The sequence below is a fragment of the Ranitomeya imitator genome, chromosome 2, assembly GCF_032444005.1.
Source record: "Ranitomeya imitator isolate aRanImi1 chromosome 2, aRanImi1.pri, whole genome shotgun sequence".
Lineage (NCBI taxonomy): Eukaryota > Metazoa > Chordata > Amphibia > Anura > Dendrobatidae > Ranitomeya > Ranitomeya imitator.
Window position 1 is genome coordinate 685,050,683 of NC_091283.1, and position 9,799 is coordinate 685,060,481.

Sequence of the window (9,799 nt, forward strand, 5' to 3'; positions counted from 1 at the left end):
ATATATATATATTTCTTTTTTTCCCATCTTTTACATTTTAAAAATTACCAAAAGGAAAATGGGCCCATGCCATGGTGGATTGGCCAACTTTGCTGGATGCAGAGGTGGAAATACAGTTATGTGAAAAAGTTTGGGCACCCCTATTAATCTTAAGCTTAATGTTTTATAAAAATTGTTTTTTTTGCAACAGCTATTTCAGTTTCATATATCTAATAACGTTGGACACAGTAATGTTTCTGCCTTGAAATGAGGTTTATTATACTAACAGAAAATGTGTAATCTGCATTCAAACAAAATTTGACAGGTGCATAAGTATGGGCACCCCACCAGAAAAGTGACATTTATATTTAGTAGATCCTCCTTTTGCAAAAAATTACAGCCTCTAGTCGCTTCCTGTAGCTTTTAATGAGTTCCTGGATCCTGGATGAAGGTATTTTTGACCATTCCTCTTTACAAAACAATTCCAGTTCAGTTAAGTTTGATGGTCGCCGAGCATGGACAGCCCTCTTCAAATGATCCCACAGATGTTCAATGATATTCAGGTCTGGGGACCGCTCAGGGTTAGAATTGTCCATGGTCCAGGTTCTTTAAACACTTTCTGCCATTGGACGGAATAGTATGACCGATGGCAGAACCCACGCTTTGATGCGGGCTTCGGCGGTGAGCCCGCTTCAAAGCCGGGACTCTCCTGCAGACCTCTATGGATGTTGATGCCAGATTGCTGTGAGCGCCATCCTGTAGTTGGCGCTCATAGCAATGCTATAATTCTCCTACACAGAGGCCATCTGAGCATCGCCTCTATGTAGCAAAGGCAATCGAGTTGTGCCAGCTTCTAGCCTCCCATGAAGGCTACTGAAGCATGGCAAAAGTAAAAAAAAAAATATTTTTACAAATATGAAAAAAAATAAAAAAGTTCAAATCACCACCTTTATTTAAAATAAAACAATAAAAAAAATCAAACCTACACGTTTTTGGTATTGCCGTGTTCAGAATCGCCGGATCTATCAATAAAAAAAGATTAACCTGATCGCTACCCAGCGTAGCAATAAAAAAAATTAAAAACGCCAGAATTATGTTTTTTTGATCACTGCGACATTGCATTAAAATCCAATAATGGGTGATCAAAAGATAATATCTGCACCAAAATAGTATCATTAAAAAAACATCAGCTCAGCACAAAAAAAATAAGCCCTTACCCAACCCAAGATCACAAAAAGTGGAGATGCTGCGGGTATTTTTTTTAGCAAAGTTTGGATTTTTTTTCACCACGTAGATTAAACATAACCTAGACATGTTTGGTGTCTACAAACTCGTAATGACCTGAAGAATCATAATAGCAGGTCAATTTTAGCATTTAGTGAACCTAGCAAATAAGCCAAACAAAAAACAAGTGTAGGATTGCACTTTATTTGCAATTTCACCACACTTGGAATTTTTTCCCATTTTTTAGTACACGATATAGTAAAACCAATGGTGTCGTTCAAAAGTACATCTAGTCCTGCAAAAAATAAGCCCCCACATGGCCATATTGCCAGATAATTAAAAAAATATAGCTTTGGGAATGAGGGGAGCGAAAAACGAAAACGCAAAACCGAAAAAAAGCTCCGTTATCAAGGGGTTAACACAAGCACAAACTCTTCCCTGAAGTTTTCCACTCCAGACACTGAACACTGCTGCCTTTGGAGGCCAGCTGCTAAATCCCCAGACCACACCCTTGGGTGGAGATAAGGTGGACATCCTTCCACCCACTCTATTTCTGTCCACATAAAACTCAGCCCATTATACAAATTAGCTTAACCCCTCACTGCACTTAGGGTGCTGGAGGAAAATCTCTGGGTTTTATATCACTGACGCCATTAAGCATAGTAAAACATATCGCCCCTCCAGCACTTTCAGTGACTTTGTCACAACCCCAGTTGTAAGAATTACAGTTTATAAAAGCTTTTTGTAGACAGACAAGAGTCTTTCAATTCTTGTTTAAGGGATTTTCATCCATTCGTCCTTGGGCTGTATTGCATTCCTGCTCTTTTGAGGACTAGGTAAAGATTTTCAATGATGTTCAGATAAGAAGACTGTGAGGGTCATTGTAAAACCTGCTTGTGCATTTTTGAGGTAGTTTATTGTGGATTTTGACATGTGTGTAAGATTATTATCCATTTGCAGAAGCCATCCTCTTTTCAATTTCAGCTTTTTTTATGGATGGTGTTATGTTTGCATAAAGAATTTGTTGAAATGTCATTGAATCCATTCTTCCCTCTACCTGTGAAATATTGCCAGTGGCATTGGCTGCTACACAGCCCAAAAGCATGATTGATCCATCCCCACTACTAGGACAACCCCTTCTTGAATTAAATGTTTGGCCCCTAAAAAATAAAAAAAACTATACTATCCTCACATGTTGGTGCTATTCCAGCATTGTCATCACTCTCGATCCCAGGGCTTTTGTGCGGTGTTCTTAAATGTGGTGCCCAGCAACCAATGAGTGCTGGCGTCACTATCTCTGCCTTCGTACTGCTTGAACATGAAGAGGAAGTCCGGGCTGCAGCTGATTCCTGATGTTCTTTTCCGCCCTTTTTTCTCAAAGCATACTTTAATCATTTTGGCCAAAGAGTGCAATTTTAACCTCTTCGTTATACAGGACTACAGCATCAGGCTTGTTTAGATATTCTTTTGCATACTTCTGACACTGAGATTAATAGTGAGGACGCAGGACAGGTTTTCTTCTGATGACTTCTCCATGAAGGTGTCTCTGAACAGTTGAACAATGTACCACAACTACAGATCCTGCTAAATCTTTCTGAAGGTCTTTTGTTATCAAGCAGGGGTTCTCACTTGCCTCCACAAACTGGAGATGAGAGTTCAAAGGTGTCAGTAATTACACTTATGACTGTTTTGCTCAGAGCAACTTCTAATCAGTCTACAGTGAGATCAGAGCATGGTTTTGATACATCTGGCACAGGAGAAGCCTGTTCTGAGCTATGGCACTAGCATGTACTTTTTCGGGTGGGTGTTACTGTCTACTTAGGATTGATCAACGTTTTTAAAGGGGAAATAAGTACACACTCTTGGTGAAAGCTCTCTAATGACACACTTGGAAAAAATTCAGTAAGTACCAAATACTTTGATTGCAAATATCTTTGCAACATAGATATGAAATTTAAAAAAGTGTTATTCTGGTCTGCAGCCACTGTGTCCTGTTCAACATGCATAACGTGGTGAAAAGTCTTGTTTAATAAAAAAAAATCAAGTATTGTAGGCTGCAGATTAGATTTTCGTATAAACATATTCGTTTTCAGTTAGTAGTACAGATGATTTGAATATAAATATGATGTTGTATGGTAAAAATTCCATACTGCTTCAAAACTACTATGCGTGGAAGAGAAAAATAAAGTTGTATTAGTCTATAATACCACAAATAAAACAGCAGATTTGGATGGAAACAATTTAGTTAACAAATTGCTCAAATTCATAAAACTGACCCTGGGGAAGGGTCCTGTATTTATCCAATAAAACTTACCTAGTCAGGGCAACAGCATGGAGGTGTTTGTATTATGCTGTTACAGCAGTTTAGTTTTTACTTTGCTTATTGCAGTATAATACAAGGGAAGAAATTGGAAATAACAAGCAAGCAAAGTGTTCTCAGTGAGTGGACCTTTTTCATCCTGAGTGTTTCCAGGTACATTCAATTGATTTGTGGGAATTTTTTGTGTATATGAAAAACCACAATCAATTTCATGTTGAAATGAAACAAATGCAGTTTCAAGCTTTAATAACTCATCGAGATTAATTTTTTATCAACCGGAGTTTATGAATACACATATATACAAAAATAAATATATGGCGTGAATTCAACAAATATATTAAACCTACAACATAATGCACAACTCAAAAAATTATAATAAACGTAATTTTATTGATCATAAAAGTATCACATAACATATATAAAAGGGAAAACAAAAACCAGGTGGAAAAAAAGTACGGGGTATCACAGAGACCAGTGTAGTGTGGCTCATCAAATCGATAGTAAATATGAGTATATCCTCAATGGACATTTATATAGCAGCACAATGCGATTGTATATATAGCAGCACAATGTGGTTATTCTATGTCCGATACATCTGGAGCCCATAAGACAGAAAAGAAAAGAAACTATATAGTATAGTGGAATACTTAACAGTATGCGTGGTCCTGTGGTAGCCCGCACCTGCCCGACGTGCGTTTCGCCTGAGCTTTTTCCCTCGTTAAATCTCAGGCGAAACGCACGTTGGGCAGGTGCGGGCTACCACAGGACCACGCATACGGTTAAGTATTCCACTATACTATATAGTTTCTTTTCTTTTCTGTCTTATGGGCTCCAGATGTATCGGACATAGAATAACCACATTGTGCTGCTATATATACAATCGCATTGTGCTGCTATATAAATTTAGTGTGCATTGTTTGCATTGTGCTGCTATATAAACAATCACATTGGGCTGCTATATAAATTTAGTGTGCATTGTTCATACTTTGACACTCTGTTTTTTTATAAACTTTATCTTTATTATATGTAATGAACATTACTCTGTTATTACTGATTTTTACAAAATGATAGATTTTGCACACTAAATAACACTTTTTGTGGCAATATAATTTTTGTGGTAATACATTATTTTGATACATGTTGCCCTTTTACAGATATGCTATTTATAATCATATATTTTGTGGATACAAACATAGGAGTAACTGTGTGCACATAATTTAATGTCCATTGAGGATATACTCATATTTACTATCGATTTGATGAGCCACACTACACTGGTCTCTGTGATACCCCGTACTTTTTTCCACCTGGTTTTTGTTTTCCCTTTTATATATGTTATGTGATACTTTTATGATCAATAAAATTATGTTTATTATAATTTTTTGAGTTGTGCAACCGGAGTTTATGTCTACAACAAAGTATATCAGTCGTACTAGTACTTGGGGTGTATATTCTCCGGCTTCTCTATCACGCTATGTATTTCCATAATATAACTTATAGGAAACTTTGTATAGCTTATTTTGTCTGATTATATTAATATGCTGTACACTGTATTTGTACAGAATTAGAATTGTATGAAGTAGAACCATACAGACAATGGCCATAAAATGAAGGATTAGTGCACTACTATGGCAGCCCTACTACTGTCCAGTACAAAGCTGAGCCAGTATAAGAACGTGTTTAATCCATAAAATTTTCTCCTAAAACCTATTTTTGTAAATTTACTGCTAAATTGGCATCTTTAGGTTGAGGTTACACAGATTTTGGCAGCACAACAATATAGTATAGTTCTGATCTTGAGTTTGTTGGAGCATAAAACTTTTCTTTTTGTTTGTCCCCCAAGAATAACGAGAGGTATAATGTGTGGGGTGCTGAACATATGCTGCATGCGCTTGCTCATGTGCTCATTTTGTATAACCTTACACATTTTGATGAATTTTGAGTAAGTTTTGATTGTGCGTGACAGTCCACCATAACCAGCCCTCGCCATGCTTGTTCCAGAACAGTTCAGTCATAACTCCACTGATTTAACTTTTCGAGAAGTAGTATGCGAGTATGTGTGGTATTTCCTTTTGAAATAAACATAATCTTATTTTCGTTGCCTGCCTTAAAGATGCTATGATTGCCTTTTTCTTATCTAATAGAAATGTCATTGAATGCTCCTCTATTGCTGCTCCATGATATAGAACTATTCAGCTGTAATGGGCAGCACGGTGGCGCATGGGCAGCACGGTGGCGCAGTGGATAGCACAGCAGCCTTGCAGCGCTGGGGTCCTGGGTTCTAATCCCACCCAGGACAACATCTGCAATGAGTTTGTATGTTCTCTCCGTGTTTGCGTGGGTTTCCTCCGGGCACTCCGGTTTCCTCCCACATTCCAAAGACATACTGATAGGGACTCTAGATTGTGAGCCTCATTGGGGACAGTGATGATAATGTGTGCAAAACTGTAAAGCGCTGCGGAATATGTTAGCGCTATATAAAAATAAAGAATTATAAATAAAGAATTCTTGTTACAGTTGTTAGTCTTTTTGGTAAAGGTTTGTTCCTGCTATCAGTAATAGCAGCAGTAGAAAATTGATATGTAGCAATGAGGATGGAATTCTAGCTCAGAAATATAATGATTCAAACATTTTATACAGTTTGTGTGTTTGACATTCAATGCCTGCAAGGAATGGAGATTCATTGCTTCATAGTTTTTTTTTCTGGGTTATAATTCAGTCTGTGTTTCAACTTACAGTAATGGTTAAGTAGGTTAAACTGCTTATTGTATATTTCAATGGCTCCCTTCTGCATCCTGAAGCTGTTGAAAGTGTAAGTTAAAATTTATTTTTTCATATTATATGTAAAATTATCCCCCAAACATGTTTCAATAACAATACTTAAAGCAAAAAGAGGTGATAATTTATTTTTTTAAAGTGTATGCTAAACCTAGGTTTTAGACTTGAGTCATTATATATTTCCAATTATTTTTCTTATTTTTTTTTATAATTCTCTATCTTACTACTTATGTTAGTGTTTAGAATATAGCCAGACATATTTATGCCTTATGCACATGGATATATTACTGCTCCATACAACCTCTAAATAGTACAGAGTCCCTCTATAGCATCTCACATGGGCCCTACTGTACTTTCATATTCTTCCAAGTTCACACAGAGACTTATGGCATTTTCTGTAAAATTATCACTGTTGGGGAGAATATCTGCGGCAAACCACAGAGCACCAAGTGCATGAAGCCTTATATGAATATGAAGTTACTAGATGGTGGCCCGATTCTAATGCATCGGGTATTCTAGAATATGTATGTATGTATATAGCAGCCACATAGTATATAGCACAGGCCACGTAGTATATAGGAGCGATGTAGTATATAGCAGACAAATACGACGTGGCCTGTGCTATATACTATGTGGCTGCTATATACAAACATACATATATATTGTAGAATACCCGATGCGTTAATACAGGCCATGCAATATATAACAGTGGCCACGCAGTATATAACACAGCCCAAACGGTATATAACACAGCCCACGCAGTATATGGCAGCCACGCAGTATATAACACAGGCAACATAGTATATAACAGGCCACGCAGTATATAAAACTGGCCACGTAATATAAAAAGCACAGCACATGCAGTATATAACACTGGCCACATAGTATATAGCAGCCACGCGGTATATTACACAGCCCACGCAGTATATAACACTGGCCACGTAATATATAACACAGGCCACGCAGTATATAACACTGGCCATGTAATATATAGCACAGCACATGCAGTATATAACACTGGCCACATAGTATATAGCAGCCACGCGGTATATTACACAGCCCACGCAGTATATAACACTGGCCACGTAATATATAACACAGCCCATGCAGTATATAACACTGGCCACATAATATATAACACAGCCCACGCAGTATATAGCACAGCCACGTAATATATAGCACAGCACATGCAGTGTATAACACTGGCCACGTAATATATAACACAGCCCACGCAGTATATAACACTGGCCACGTAATATATAGCACAGCCCACGCAGTACATAACACAGCCCACATAGCATCTAACACTAGTCAGGTAGTATATAGCAGCCACGCGGTATATTACACAGCCCACGTAGTATATAGCAGTGTGGGCACCATATCCTTGTTGAAAAAAATAATTAAAATAAAAAATAGTTATATACTCACCTGCCGGGATCCAATCCAGCGAGGCTCTGGCACAGGCGATGAGCGCACGGCTGTCGCCATCTTCCGTTCCCAGGATGCATTGCAAAATTACCCACATGACTTAGCAGGCTCGCGAGACCGCTAAGTCGTCTGGGTAATTTCGCAATGCATTTCTGGGAACGGAAGATGGCGGCAGCTGCGTGCGGCTCGGCAAACTACGGAGGGTGAGAATAACAGGTTTTTTGTTTTCTTTATTATTTTTAACATTACATTTTTTTACTATTGATGCTGCATAGGCAGCATCAATAGTAAAAAGTTAGGGACACACAGGGTTAATAGCAGCGATAACGGAGTGCGTTACCGGCGGCATAACGCGGTCCGTTACCACTGGCATTAATCCTGTGTGAGCGGTGACTGGAGGGGAGTATTCGGGTGCCGGGCACTGACTGCGGTGACTGGAAGGGAGTATGCGGGTGCCGGGCACTAACTGCGGTGACTGGAGGGGAGTATGCGGGCGCCGGGCACTGACTGCGGTGACTGGAGGGGAGTATGCGAGCGCCGGGCACTGACTGTAGGGAGGGACTAATCGGACTGTGCCCGTCGCTGATTGGTAGCGGCAGTCATGACAGGCAGCTGGCGTGACCAATCAGCGACGCGGGATTTCCGCTACGGAAGTTGAGGACAGAAAGACGGATATACCCCTTAGACAATTATATATATAGATTCAGTTTGGAAAACAAATGGCACAGATGAAGATCTATTTACGTTATTTAGCACTGAGAGTATGGAGAGCTAGCTAATGATTGTTTTTGTATCTAGGCCTGTGACAATGACTTAGAGCTTGTATGGCTCTGTCTTAAGAGCTGCGGCTCCTCCACAACTTGTGCCAGCTGCATAATAAATCTGAAATCTGCCTGTAACTACCAGAGTTGGATATAATCTTAGGGCAGTTTTTTCTTCTCAGATTCTGCTGAATCTGTCGCCACTTTGCCTTCTTCCCCACCATACATTCACTAGGTGGATAGTTACTGATTAATGTTAAGGCTTAAAAGAACATCTCCAAAAGGATAGCATACTGCAATACTCACATATTGCAATATATTGTACTTGCAATCAATAAAAATGTTTAAAAAAAAGCTGTTTACATAAAAAATAAAATGTAAGTTTTAATCTCCCCTTTTTCCATTTATCACATAAAAATACTAGACAATAAAAAAGTCATATTGCCACATCCTAAAGGGAACAAAGTAGTTTAATATCATGTTTTTATTCCATATGGTGGATTCTGTAAAAGAAAGAGAATTCAAATGACCAGAATTGCTGTTTTTATCCCATTGTCTCCCTAAAATATGGTAATTTAAAAGCAAAGTCAAAAAGTCTTATGTACCCCAAAATAATGGCAGTGAAAACTCCAGCTTATCTCCGATAAAACGAGCCTTCACACAATAGTCAATAGAAAAAAACAAGACTCTCTGTATATGTTGATATTAAACATTCTATTGCCATAATATGACTGACCAAAAAAATAAATTTGAAGTTTCATTTTTACAGCACAGTGAACTATTAACAAATAATTTATAGATTGCTGTTTTTTTAAATTCCACCCCACAAAAAATATCTATTTTTTAATGCATTGCATGGTAAATTAAATGTCACCATTAAAGAATATTGAAATTCAAGGGAAAAGAAAGTGGTCACTAAGTAGCGCTGTGAGGGTCACAGTTAAAATTGAAGGCAAAAGGTCCACCGCAGCTCCAGCCATTAACCTTCTAGGAGGATACAAAATGCTGTAGAAAATAATAATAACGGTCCTAGGAGCGCTGGAAATAAGACCAAAACAAGGATTTTAGTGTTGAACCTCAACGAGTTTCAATGATTAAACCGTCTTCATCAGGTGAAACTTCCACCTGATGAAGCCGGTTTAACTGTTGAAACGCGTTGTGGTACAACACTAAAATCCACATCAAAGCAAAAGGTGGCTGCTTTGAAGAACCTAGAATGTAAGACATACAGTGGGGCAAAAAAGTATTTAGTCAGTCAGCAATAGTGCAAGTTCCACCACTTAAAAAGATGAGAGGCGTCTGTAATTTA